The following is an 11,974-nucleotide window of genomic DNA, read 5'->3' on the forward strand; positions in this document are numbered from 1 at the left end:
AATACAGTAGGTTTAAAACCAATATAAATAAAGAATGAGTTCATTACAGTACCTTATGTAGTGGTTTTTCTTTCTTGCACTAATGGAGCTTATGAGATTTCCTGTTGAGTTTTGTGTTGTGAAGTTTTCAAGTTTTGGGTAAAGATTTGATGGACTATGGAATAAGGAGTGGCAAGAGCCTAAGCTTGGGGATGCCCATGGAACCCCAAGATATTCAAGCATGACCAAAAGCCTAAGCTTGGGGATGCTGTAGGACCTTGAGAAGAAGTAAGTAAGTCCAGAAGGGGGGGGGGTGATTAGACTACTTGACCAATTAAAAACTATGCCTTTTCCCAATTTTAATCTTTGGCAGATTTTAGCAATCTTAGCATAAGTCAAGCAATCTTCACTCAATTCAAGCAAGCATGCAAAGGAGTATATGAGCAGCGGAAAGTAAAGCATGCAACTTGCAATAATGTAAAGGGAAGGGTTTGGAGGATTCAAACGCAATTGGAGACATAGATGTTTTTGTCGTGGTTCCGATAGGTGGTGCTATCGTACATCCATGTTGATGGAGACTTCAACCCATGAAGGGTAATAGTTGCGCGAGTCCACGGAGGGCTCCACCCAAGAAGGGTCCACGAAGAAGCAACCTTGTCTATCCCACCATGGCCGTCGCCCACGAAGGACTTGCCTCACTAGCGGTAGATCTTCATGAAGTAGGCGATCTCCTTGCCCTTAAAAACTCCTTGGTTCAACTCCACAATCTTGTCGGAGGCTCCCAAGTGACACCTAGCCAATCTAGGAGACACCACTCTCCAAGAAGTTACAAATGGTGCGTTGATGATGAACTCCTTGCTCTTGTGCTTCAAATGATAGTCTTCCCAACGCTCAACTCTCTCTCATAGGATTTGAATCTGGTGGAAAGAAGATTTGAGTGGAAAGCAACTTGGGTAAGGCTAGAGATCAAGATTCATATGGTAGGAATGGAATATCTTGGCGTCAGCACATGAGTAGGTAGTTCTCTCTCAGAAATGGTAAGTTGGAAGTGTAGGTTTGTTCTGATGGCCCTCTCCACGAATGAAGAGGAGGTGGAGGGGGTATATATAGCCTCCACACAAAATCTAACCGTTACACACAATTTACCAATCTCGGTGGGACCAAATCAACAAACTCGGTCGGACCGATCCAGTAAACAATGTGACCGTTAGGATTTTCGGTGGGACCGAAATGCAACTCGGTAGGACCGATATGGTTAGGGTTAGGGCATAACGTAATCTCGGTGAGACCGATTACGCAAACTCGGTGAGACCGATTTTGGCAATTAGCTAACCAGAGAGTTGGTCAGGCAAACTCGGTGGGACCGATTACTCAAACTCATTGGGACCGATTTTGGTAATAAGTTAACCAGAGAGTTTGCATTGTAATCTCGGTAGGACCGATTGCTCAAACTCGGTAAGACCGATTTTGATAATGGACATACACAGAGAGATTACAATCCCATCTCGGTGAGACCGAGATCCCTATCGGTGAGACCGATTTACCTAGGGTTTGTGGCAGTGGCTATGACATCTAAACTCTGTGGCGCCGGATAGAAAGAATCGGTGGGGCCGAGTTAGACTTTTGGTTTAGGACATATGTGGATGTGGGAAAGTAGTTGAGGGCTTTGGAGCATATCAGTAAGCACTATGGAGCAAGAAACTCATTAAGCAACACCTCATCCCTTCTTGATAGTATTGGATTTTCCTATAGACTCAATGTGATCTTGGATCACTAAAATATAAAATGAAGAGTCTTGATCTTGAGGCTTGAGCCAATCCTTTGTACTTAGCATCTTTAAGGGGTTCCACATCCTTTAGTCCATGCCACTCCATTGTTGAACTTGTCTGAAATATACTAGATAAAAGTGTTAGTCCAACAAGAGATATGTTGACATTAATTACCAAAACCACCCAGGGAGCACTTGTGCTTTCAATCTCCCCCCTTTTGGTAATTGATGGCAACATACATCAAAGCTTTAGATAAAGATATAGAGAATAGCAAGTAAAGCTTTGGAAAGACATGTAACAAGCATAGGCTCCCCCTACATGTATGCAATCATGTGAATATGGAATATAGAAGCATGTGAATGCATGAACATGACAGAGTAAGAAATGTGTTACATGTATCTTGGCCATATGCACCAGAGCAAAGAATATTAAAATAAATACCTTCATGCTCATGAGTCCTTCTTGCAAACAGTATGTACAGCAGCAAGAATTCCTCATACACATGATTATGATGCATATACTTACCTTGTGGTCTTGAGTTGGCTTAGGATGGAATGAACCTGCGTAAACAAGGTTAGATAACACAGATACACCTACTAGCCAGAGCAAACAGAAGAAACCACAAGAGTACCAAGACTGGGATGACATGTAGAGAGTGAGTACTAAGTACCACATTTAATTAGACATGTCCCCAAAGGTAAAGATATGCAATGAATTTAAATGATTTCTTTCCCTTAGATGTCTTGCTCCCCCTGAATCTAGCATGGGATACTGGGAGAAGATAGGGAACAGAAAATCAGAGCTAAAAGATACAAATGAATAGAGCTAATGCAAATAAGCACATATGAACATGTCTTTACCCTCAAGAAGACATGTGGCATCTCTCCTCTTGAACACCAAGCATCTGGGATCCTTGAGAAATACTCTCTTCTTAAGTATTCTCTCCCCCTAGAGATCTATCTCCCCATTTGGAAGTGATACTCTCTCTCCCTTTGGAAGTGATAAGCTTTGATGTGATCTCTCTCTCCCCCTTTGACATCAATTTCCAAGAAGGGCTTCTGGAATTTGTCGTGAATGGGTTTGATCCTTGAGTCACAGCACAAAGCATTTATAAAAATGTGATGCTTGTAGAGGACAAGATTCATTGAGTGGAGCTGGATCAGAAGAAACACAGAATAAGTGGCAAACTGTTTTTCATGTTGTGAAATCGGTGGCACCGAGTGGTATGCTTCGGTTGTACCGAAAGGATTCGGTTGGACCAAAAACAACAAATCGATGAAACCGAGTTCATCACAGAGAAAACACTTGTCACCTCAGCTCACTAGACTAGTAAGATCTCACAATGATTTGCAAGGAATTAACTAAACGATATGCAATGAATTGGATGCTGGAAATGTAGAGAAAACAGAAAAGAAATATATCTAGATGAAGTTTTTTTTGAAAGGGGAAACAAATATGCATGAGACAAATGCAAGAGCACAGAAAAGAACACGAGAGAACTTCATCTAGAATTGGTCGGCGACAAAGTCACCTATGTTAGAGTATATTGACTTAGGAGTCAAGTGAGATCACTTGATCATAGGTCATACTCATCGTTTAAGCTCAAAATGGGGTTACCATTTTTCGTTTAAGCATCTTGATGTATTCACATCTTGTCGAGTTGCTTTAACTCATGTCTCGGAGTAAAGCTTCTCTAAGATGGAATAACATACCTTGGGGTGGTGGTGTTGATCATGTAGTTGAACTTGTGTGGGTTGCTCAAGATTGATGTATCTCGTCAAGAGTTGGGAGCACCACTTGGAATGTTTGAATGGTTTCGTGCTTCCTTGTCTTCAACCACCATAGTGAAGAGACTTGGTGATGTACAGATTGCTCAAGATATGAGTAGGTTACAATCCCATGGAATTTGATTCAACCAAGTACCTACATGGGTTAGATAACATGCAAGGTGCAAATATATCCAAGACTTAAGATTATCATCATAAGAGAAATATCAAGGATTAGTCATAAGCTCTTGTCTTGCATGTATCTAATGGATTTTCTACTCCAAGTTTGAAGCATCAATGATGTTCAATTCTCCTCTCAACCTGCAAAACACTTTCTCATCAAGAGGTTTAGTGAAAATATCTGCTAATTGCTTTTTGGTGCGAACATGCTTAAGATCAATGTCACCCTTAGCAACATGATCTCGAATGAAATGATGACGAACTTCAATATGCTTAGTTCGAGAATGTTGCATGGGATTATGACCAATTTTGATAGCACTTTCATTGTCACAAAGCAATGGAACATGTTTCACATATATCCCATAATCTTTAAGAGTTTGGGTCATCCAAAGTAATTGAGCACAACATGAACCAGCGGCAATGTATTCCGCTTTGGCGGTAGATAAGGATACCGAGTTTTGTTTCTTGGAGGACCAAGACACAAGAGATCTACCAGGAAATTGACAAGTACCCGAAGTGGACTTTCTATCAACCTTGTCTCCGGCATAGTCCGAGTTGGAGTAGCCAATAAGATCAAAAGAGGCCCTCTTAGGATACCAAATGCCACAATTTGGTGTATGTGTCGGTGTACTAGAGTAGGGGTACCCTAGTATCCCGAACTTGTGCACGGGCAGTTGCAGCACCCCGCGGCAAGGCTTGCCGGACGACCGCCAGGGTCCTTCGTGGGTTCCTTTGGAGCCATTCAAGAACAAAGTATTTAAGATGAAGAGACAAGGCCCCGGCAAGAGGAGCTTGCCGGGAAGAAACAAGGCCCTGGCAAGAGGAGCTTGCCGGGAAGGCCAACCACGGCACCTCAAGAAACTTGCCGCGACACACCGCGCGTCCCGGCAAGGTCCGGCGAGCGACAAGCTTCCGGACGCGACAAGACGACGGCCCCAACAAGGTACTTGCCGGGGGCCCGCTGCCACTCTGTACCCGCGCTCCAGCGCACCCACCCGCGTGTCACCATGAGACTTTCTCAGGGGCGCGTGGCGGGAGCCTGTGCAGCCAGGGGTATGCGGTGGCAAGTGGAGATGAAGAGGAGGCCATCGTGGCAAACGGTGGCGCACCTAACGGTCACTTTTTGCACTGTTAGGCAACTCAGACGGGCATTCAATGACCTTGTCCCCTGCCGTCAGAGTTAGGTAGGATGCACTATGTCCACAGTAGCGGTGGTTGCACCTACCGCATTCTATTCCTTTTTTTACCCTCCTCTGTGTTGCCACCTGTCGGTGACCCCTTGAGAGTATAAAAGGAGGCCCATACGCAACATAGAGGGGGTTCGTCTTTGGGTTCGGCTCGGCTCATTCGAGACACCAAGAACATTCTCACGCTCGGTCTGGCAGCGTTCATCGCTCCTGAGCAAGAACTTAATACAATCAAGCAAGCAGGAGTAGGGTTTTACGCATCTGTGCGGCCCGAACCTGGGTAAACTGCTCGTGTGCATCGCCTCGATCCGCTCTTTGTGCGACCTCCGCCCCCCTCCGAACCGAAAGGGGCTCGGTCCTCCGGTCCCCATAGGTGTTCGTGGATCAGCTTCCCCGACATCTTTGGCGCGCCAGGTAGGGGTGAATCGAGATTGTGTGAACCCGATCCGGCGTGCACGCGAGCTAAATCTTCATCGTCTTCATCGACATGCCACCGAAGAAGAAGGCTTCGGAGGCTGCTGTTTCGTCTGTGTCACTTTCACCGCCTCCGGAGCAAACGGGCGGTGGAGTGGACGCCGGCGGAAGAATGGGCGTCGACGAGGGAGCTCTCAGTGCAGCCAAGTCCAAGGACAAGGCGGCACAGACCTCGGCATCCATGCGCGTACCGCGCCCGTCTCAGGAGGCGCGGGACCAGCAGTGTCATGGCGTTCGCAGCGCCATACGTTCACTGGGCCAAGATCGAGCTGGTGGTTCTCGTGGCGTCCAAGACCAGCATGCACGTCAACATGCTGGATCGAGCGAAGTACGGTCGCCTGGGCGGGACGCTGCTCCTTCTAACGTGGTTAGGAGTCCGAGCATGTCCCACTCCTCGCACCGTTCACCCCTGCCGCCCACCACTCCAGCAGAAGCCTTGGCACGAGCTCAACTACTCCTAGACTACCCTCCGACGGCGGACAAGACCGACGAGTGGAGGGCCACTATCCAGAGCCTCATCGGCTTCGCCAACGGTGACACTGCGCGGCAACCAAGCACCTCGCTGCCGCGGCAAGACTGCCGGACACGGGCCGACGGCAACAAGACCGGGGGAGGTGCGACTTCCATGCACTCTCCACTACAAAAGCCAAAATCGCCGACTCGCCGGGTCCACCCTGACAGCGGCTCCACCGCGTCGTCAGACCCACGAGCTCGTCGCGACCAGCGCCAAGTTCTCCATGAACGGCAACAAGAGGACGCTCGTACTCGCATCGAGCGCCGAAGAGAAGCGCGACATCAATCTGACTAGCGCGCTGGGCCCTCTGTCGACATGCACGCGCCGGGGGAGCCAGGCAACTTGCCGTACGCGGTAGGTTGCCCTGCGTTCACCCATGAGCTGCGGCAGGTCCAGTGGCCCAGCAAGAAAAACTTCAAACCAGATGTACCAGAGAAGTACGACGGCAAGTCGCATCCGTCGGAGTTCCTCAGCATCTACACCATCGTGGTGCAGGCTGCCGGGGGACGGGACGACAAGATCCTTGCCAACTACTTCCCGCTGGTGCTCAAGCCCAACGTCAGGTCCTGGCTCATGCACTTTCCGGACAACTCCATCTCCTCTTGGGCAGATCTATGCCATCAGTTTGTCGGCGCCTTCATAGGCGGCCACAAGCCGCATGGCCAAGAGAGCGATCTTCATCTGCTTGCCCAAAAGGAAGGAGAGCCACTGCGCAAGTACATTCAGAGATTCAGCCATGTACAGCACAACATCCCAGACGTCCACCCTGCCGCGATCATCAGCGGCGTTCCATCAGAACGTGTGAAACCGCAGGATGAGGGAGGAGATGGCGATGTGTAAGATCAGAGACGTCAGCGAGCTTTACGCCCTGGCCGACAAGTGTGCGCGCGCTGAAGAGGGGAGGAGGCTCCCCGGAGAGAGTACAGGAGCAGGAGGATCCGACAGTGAGGATGCCGCCCCGACAAGGAAAGGCCGGCGGCGGAACAACAGAAGGAAAAAGGGCAAGGAAGTGCTAGCTGTCGAGCAGACCGGCAATGGAGGTGGCGCCAAGGAAGCTAAAGTTGGTGGCTCCGGCAAGGAGGCCCAGCCTGTGGCGGCCGCCGACAAGCAGGACAGCTCCGGCAAGCAGTATTGCAAGATTCACCGCACCAAGGGCCATGATCTCCAGGACTGTAAAAAAGTCGAGCAGCTTGTTGAGCTGCAAAAAGCTGAGTACGAGCGACGCGACAAGGAGAAGGCCCAGGAAGGAACTGGTGGATCCGGCAAGAAACGCCCCGGCCGGGGAGGACGCCGCGGCAAGGCCAAGCAGCGGCAAGGAGACAGACCTCCCTGCGGCCGCGACAAGGATGAAGATGACGACGACGACGAAGACATGGATGATGACGGGGCCGACGAGCAGGAGTTTCAGAAAGCCACAGAAGTCTTGTGCGTTGACGGTGGCGCCTCTCTGCATACTTCGCACCGCCAACTCAAGAAGTGGATGCGGGAAGTAAATGCAGTAGAGCCATCCATAGAGTCACGCAAGCCCCTGAAATGGTCCAGCACGCCTATCATCTTCGATATTGAAGACCACCCTGATCGCGTAACTGCGGTCGGGTGCTTGCCGATGTTGGTTTCTCCAACTATCCGCAACCTCAAGGTCACGAAGATGCTAGTTGATGGCGGGGCCGGCTTGAACCTGATATCCTCCGCGGTCCTCCAGAAACTCCAGATCCCTGACAGCGAGCTCGAGGAGACCGGCACGTTCCAAGGAATCAGCCCGGGAAGGAGCAAGCCAAAGGGAAAGATCACGCTGCCGGTCACATTTGGCAGCGAGCTGAACTTTAGAACTGAGAGGGTCACTTTTGACGTTGCCGACTTTCCATTACACTACAATGGGATCCTTGGCCGTCCAGCGCTCGCCAAGTTCATGGCAGCCTCTTACTATGCATACAACATGCTCAAGATGCCAGGCCCGATAAGTGTCATTTCTGTCCCAGGCGACAAGAAAGATGCCCTTATCTGCGTCGACAAGATTTACCGGGAGGCAGCAGCTGCAGCCGATCATGAGTCACTTGCCGCTGAAGCTCCCGGGGGAAGAAGAAGACCAAGTCCGGCAAAAGCTCTGATGCCCACTCTGGCAAACGCACCTCTTCGGAGTGCTGCGCTACCGTCGAGGACGCACCATCGAGCTCCACCGGCAAGTTTAAGAAGACGATGGCAGCTCCACCAGAAACCAAGAAGGTGTTCGCCAAGGAGGATGGCACTGGTGGTACCTTCACCATCAGTGCCACTCTCGACCCCAAATAGGAAAGCACGCTCGTTGCTTTCCTGCGGACGAATGTCGACGTGTTTGCATGGCAACCGTCTGACATCCCCGGTGTTCCCAGGAAAGTGATTGAGCACCACCTAGCCATTTGTCCTCATGCGCGACCCATCAAGAAGAGAGTCAGGAAGCAAGCAGTGGAGCGCCAAGAGTTTATTGCAGAAGAAATCAAGAAGCTCGAAGCAGTAGGCCTTGTCAGAGGAGTGCTCCATCCCACGTGGTTGGCCAATCCTGTAGTCGTGCGCAAGGCCAACGGGAAATGGAGGCTTTGTATAGACTTCACTGATGTCAATAAAGCTTGTCCCAAAGACCCATTTCCCTTGCCGCGCATTGACCAGATTGTAGACTCCACAGCTGGATGTGATTTACTTTCATTTCTTGATGCATACTCAGGATACCATCAGATCTTCATGGCAGAGGAGGATGAAGAGAAAACCGCATTTATCACCCCGTGTGGCTCGTACTGCTTCGTATGGATGCCTTTCGGTTTGAAGAATGCTGGTTCAACATTCGCAAGGGTAGTCCACCATGCTTTTGAGCCGCAAATGCACAGAAATGTGGAAGCCTACATGGATGATATAGTAGTCAAGAGCAAGGACAAGGCTACTCTGATTCAAGATCTAGATGAAACTTTTACAAATCTGCGCAAGATCAACCTCAAGCTCAATCCCGAGAAGTGTGTGTTTGGAGTCCCTTCCGGCAAGCTTCTCGGCTTCTTTGTGTCACAGCGGGGAATTGAAGCCAATCCCGACAAGATCAAAGCCATCGAGCAGATTGAAGCACCAAAGCACGTCAAGGATGTACGAAGGCTTGCTGGTTGCGTGGCTGCTCTCAGCAGGTTTATCTCTAAGTCCGCAGAGCACGCCTTGCCGTTTTTCAAAATATTGAAGAAGGCAGGTCCGATGAAATGGACTCCGGAAGCGGAGGCCGCGCTACAGGACTTGAAGAGGTACCTGTCCTCCACTCTAGTACTTGTCGCACCTAAGCCACAAGAAAAGTTGCTGCTGTATCTAGCAGCAACCAATCAAGTGGTTAGTGCTGCGTTGGCAGCGGAGAGGGAGGCGGACGATGAGCCAACAACCACGGCAAGCGAATCCAGCCACAAGCAGGGGGCTTCTCCGACAAGCCCTGGCCCCGACAAAGTTGGATCTGCGCAGGCATGCAAGGAGGTGCAGAAGAAAATGGTGCAGCACCCAGTTTACTTTGTCAGTTCCCTTCTGCAGGGGGCTAGGGCAAGGTACTCTGGCGTGCAGAAATTGCTTTTCGGCCTTCTCATGGCCTCGAGAAAGCTGCGCCATTACTTCCAGGCACACGAGATAACAGTTGTCACTCGCTTCCCGTTGAAGAGGATACTGCAAAATCCAGAAGCAACAGGCAGGATTGTCGAGTGGGCACTGGAACTGTCAAGCTTTGGCCTCAAATTTGAGAGCACTTCAACTATACAGAGCAGAGCATTGGCAGAATTCATAGCAGAGTGGACGCCAACACCAGATGAAGAAACTCTAGAAACGAGCATCCCCGTCAAAGAGGCAAGCAAAGAATGGTTGATGTACTTTGATGGTGCCTTCTCGCTGCAAGGCGCCGGTGCTGGCGTGCTGCTTATCGCACCCACCGGAGAGCACCTCAAGTACGTAGTTCAGATGCACTTTCCCAAGGAGCAAGCAACGAACAATACCGCAGAGTATGAGGGTTTGCTTGCCGGCCTCAGAATTGCAGCAGACCTTGGGATCAGCAAGCTCATTGTCAGGGGTGACTCGCAGTTGGTCGTCCGCCAAGTAAACAAAAGCTATCAGATTCCATTGATGGAAGCATATGTTGATGAAGTGAGGAAGCTAGAAGAACACTTTGAAGGCCTGCAAATGGAGCACGTTCCACGAGCTCACAACGATATTGCTGATGGCCTGTCAAAGTGCGCAACACTTAAGTTACCTGTGGAACCAGGGATCTTTGTGCTCAAGCTGACTCAACCATCCGTAACACCGTCGACTGGACAGAGTAAGAAGAGGAAGTTGGTTTCTGGAGACTACTTTCCGGCAGAGCTTCCCGAAGCCGCCGCCAAGAAGGTCCCCAAGATCAACGCCAAGGGTGCTGAGGAGCAGTCTGCTCCGGCAAACCTCTCGGTTTGTTCCGTTGAAGCAGACACTCCCGACAAGTTTTGCTCCGGCAAGCTTGCCGGGGAACATCAGGCTCCGGCCGAACCGCAGGTTCTTGCCGTAGAAGCGGATGTTCCCACAGCAACAGATATGCCTTTAGTCCTTGTTGTCGAGCCGCAAGCTCCAGCATGGGCGCAGCAGATTGTCCGTTTCCTTCAGACAAGAGAGCTTCCCGAAGAGCAAGAAGAAGCGGAAAGAGTAGCCCGGCAGTCAAGTATGTACAAGTTTGTCGGCAACACGCTGTACAGAATAAGACTCAACGGTGTGAAATTGAAGTGCATTCGCCGGGAAGATGGACAACAGCTATTGGCAGAGATACATGGAGGCATATGTGGTCACCACATTGGCGTAAGAGCACTTGCCGGCAAAGTGTTCCGACAAGGTTTCTTCTGGCCGGCAGCCCTCCAGGATGCGACTGCACAAGTAACCAAGTGTGAAGCGTGCCAGTTCCATTCCAAACAGATACACCAGCCAGCTCAAGCTCTCCAGACGATCCCTTTATCCTGGCCATTTTCGGTCTGGGGGCTCGACATCCTCGGCCCCTTTCCCCGAGCTGTCGGGGGCTATGAGTTCTTGTACGTCGCCATCGACAAGTTCACAAAGTGGCCGGAAGTGGAACTAGTGAGGAAGGTGACAGCACAGTCAGCAGTCAAGTTCTTCAGGTCGATTGTTTGCCGTTTCGGGATCCCTAACAGGATCATCACCGACAACGACACACAATTTACGAGCCGCACCTTCATGCAGTACGTCCAAGATCTTGGCGCCAAGGTCTGCTTCGCTTCTGTTGCTCATCCGAGAAGCAACGGTCAAGCGGAGAGGGCAAATGCTGAAGTGCTGCGAGGCCTCAAGACCAGAACTTTCGACAGGCTGCACAAGTGCGGAAGAAACTAGATCGAGGAGCTGCCAGTGGTTCTTTGGTCGATCAGAACGACGCCAAATCGAGCCACTGGCCAGACACCTTTCGCTCTAGTCTACGAAGTAGAGGCAGTTCTCCCCATGGAACTCGTTTACGGGTCACCTCGAGTGCTCGCTTATGATGAGCTCGAGCAAGAGCAGCTGCGGCAAGATGACGCGCTGCTCCTTGAGGAAGACTGTCTTCAGGCTGCTGTGCGAGCCGCTCGCTACCAGCAAGCTTTGCGTCGCTACCTTAGCCGCAAAGTTAAAGCCAGAAGCTTCGAGGAAGGCGACCTTGTTCTTCGGCGTGTTCAGTCCGCCAAGAATTCCAACAAGTTGACGCCGAAGTGGGAAGGCCCTTATCGGGTGAAACGAGTCACTAGGCCCGGCGCTGTCCACCTTGAGACCGAAGATGGCATTCCGGTGAGCAACTCCTGGAACATCGAACATCTTCGTAAGTTTTACCCGTAGGGCGCGGTTGCCGGAAGCTTTTCCGGCAACCACCTTTTGTACAAGTCTTGCCGCTGTTGCATGTAATCCTTTGTACAAAGCCGGGCACAGACCCCATGCACAAGTAAAGCTCATGTGCCCTGCACATGTTGTCAGTTTCATGCTGTAATCCTTTTTGCATATATTATCTGACACCTTGTGCAGCACCAGACCCCGGTAAGCAATAACGAGCCATAAGGCTCCATATCATTACTTTCTTTCTCTGTCTCTTTCTCAAAAGAAGGAAGGTTCCCTCGCCCACAA

This window comes from Triticum dicoccoides, chromosome 1B, assembly GCF_002162155.2.
Source record: "Triticum dicoccoides isolate Atlit2015 ecotype Zavitan chromosome 1B, WEW_v2.0, whole genome shotgun sequence".
Classification (NCBI taxonomy): domain Eukaryota; kingdom Viridiplantae; phylum Streptophyta; class Magnoliopsida; order Poales; family Poaceae; genus Triticum; species Triticum dicoccoides.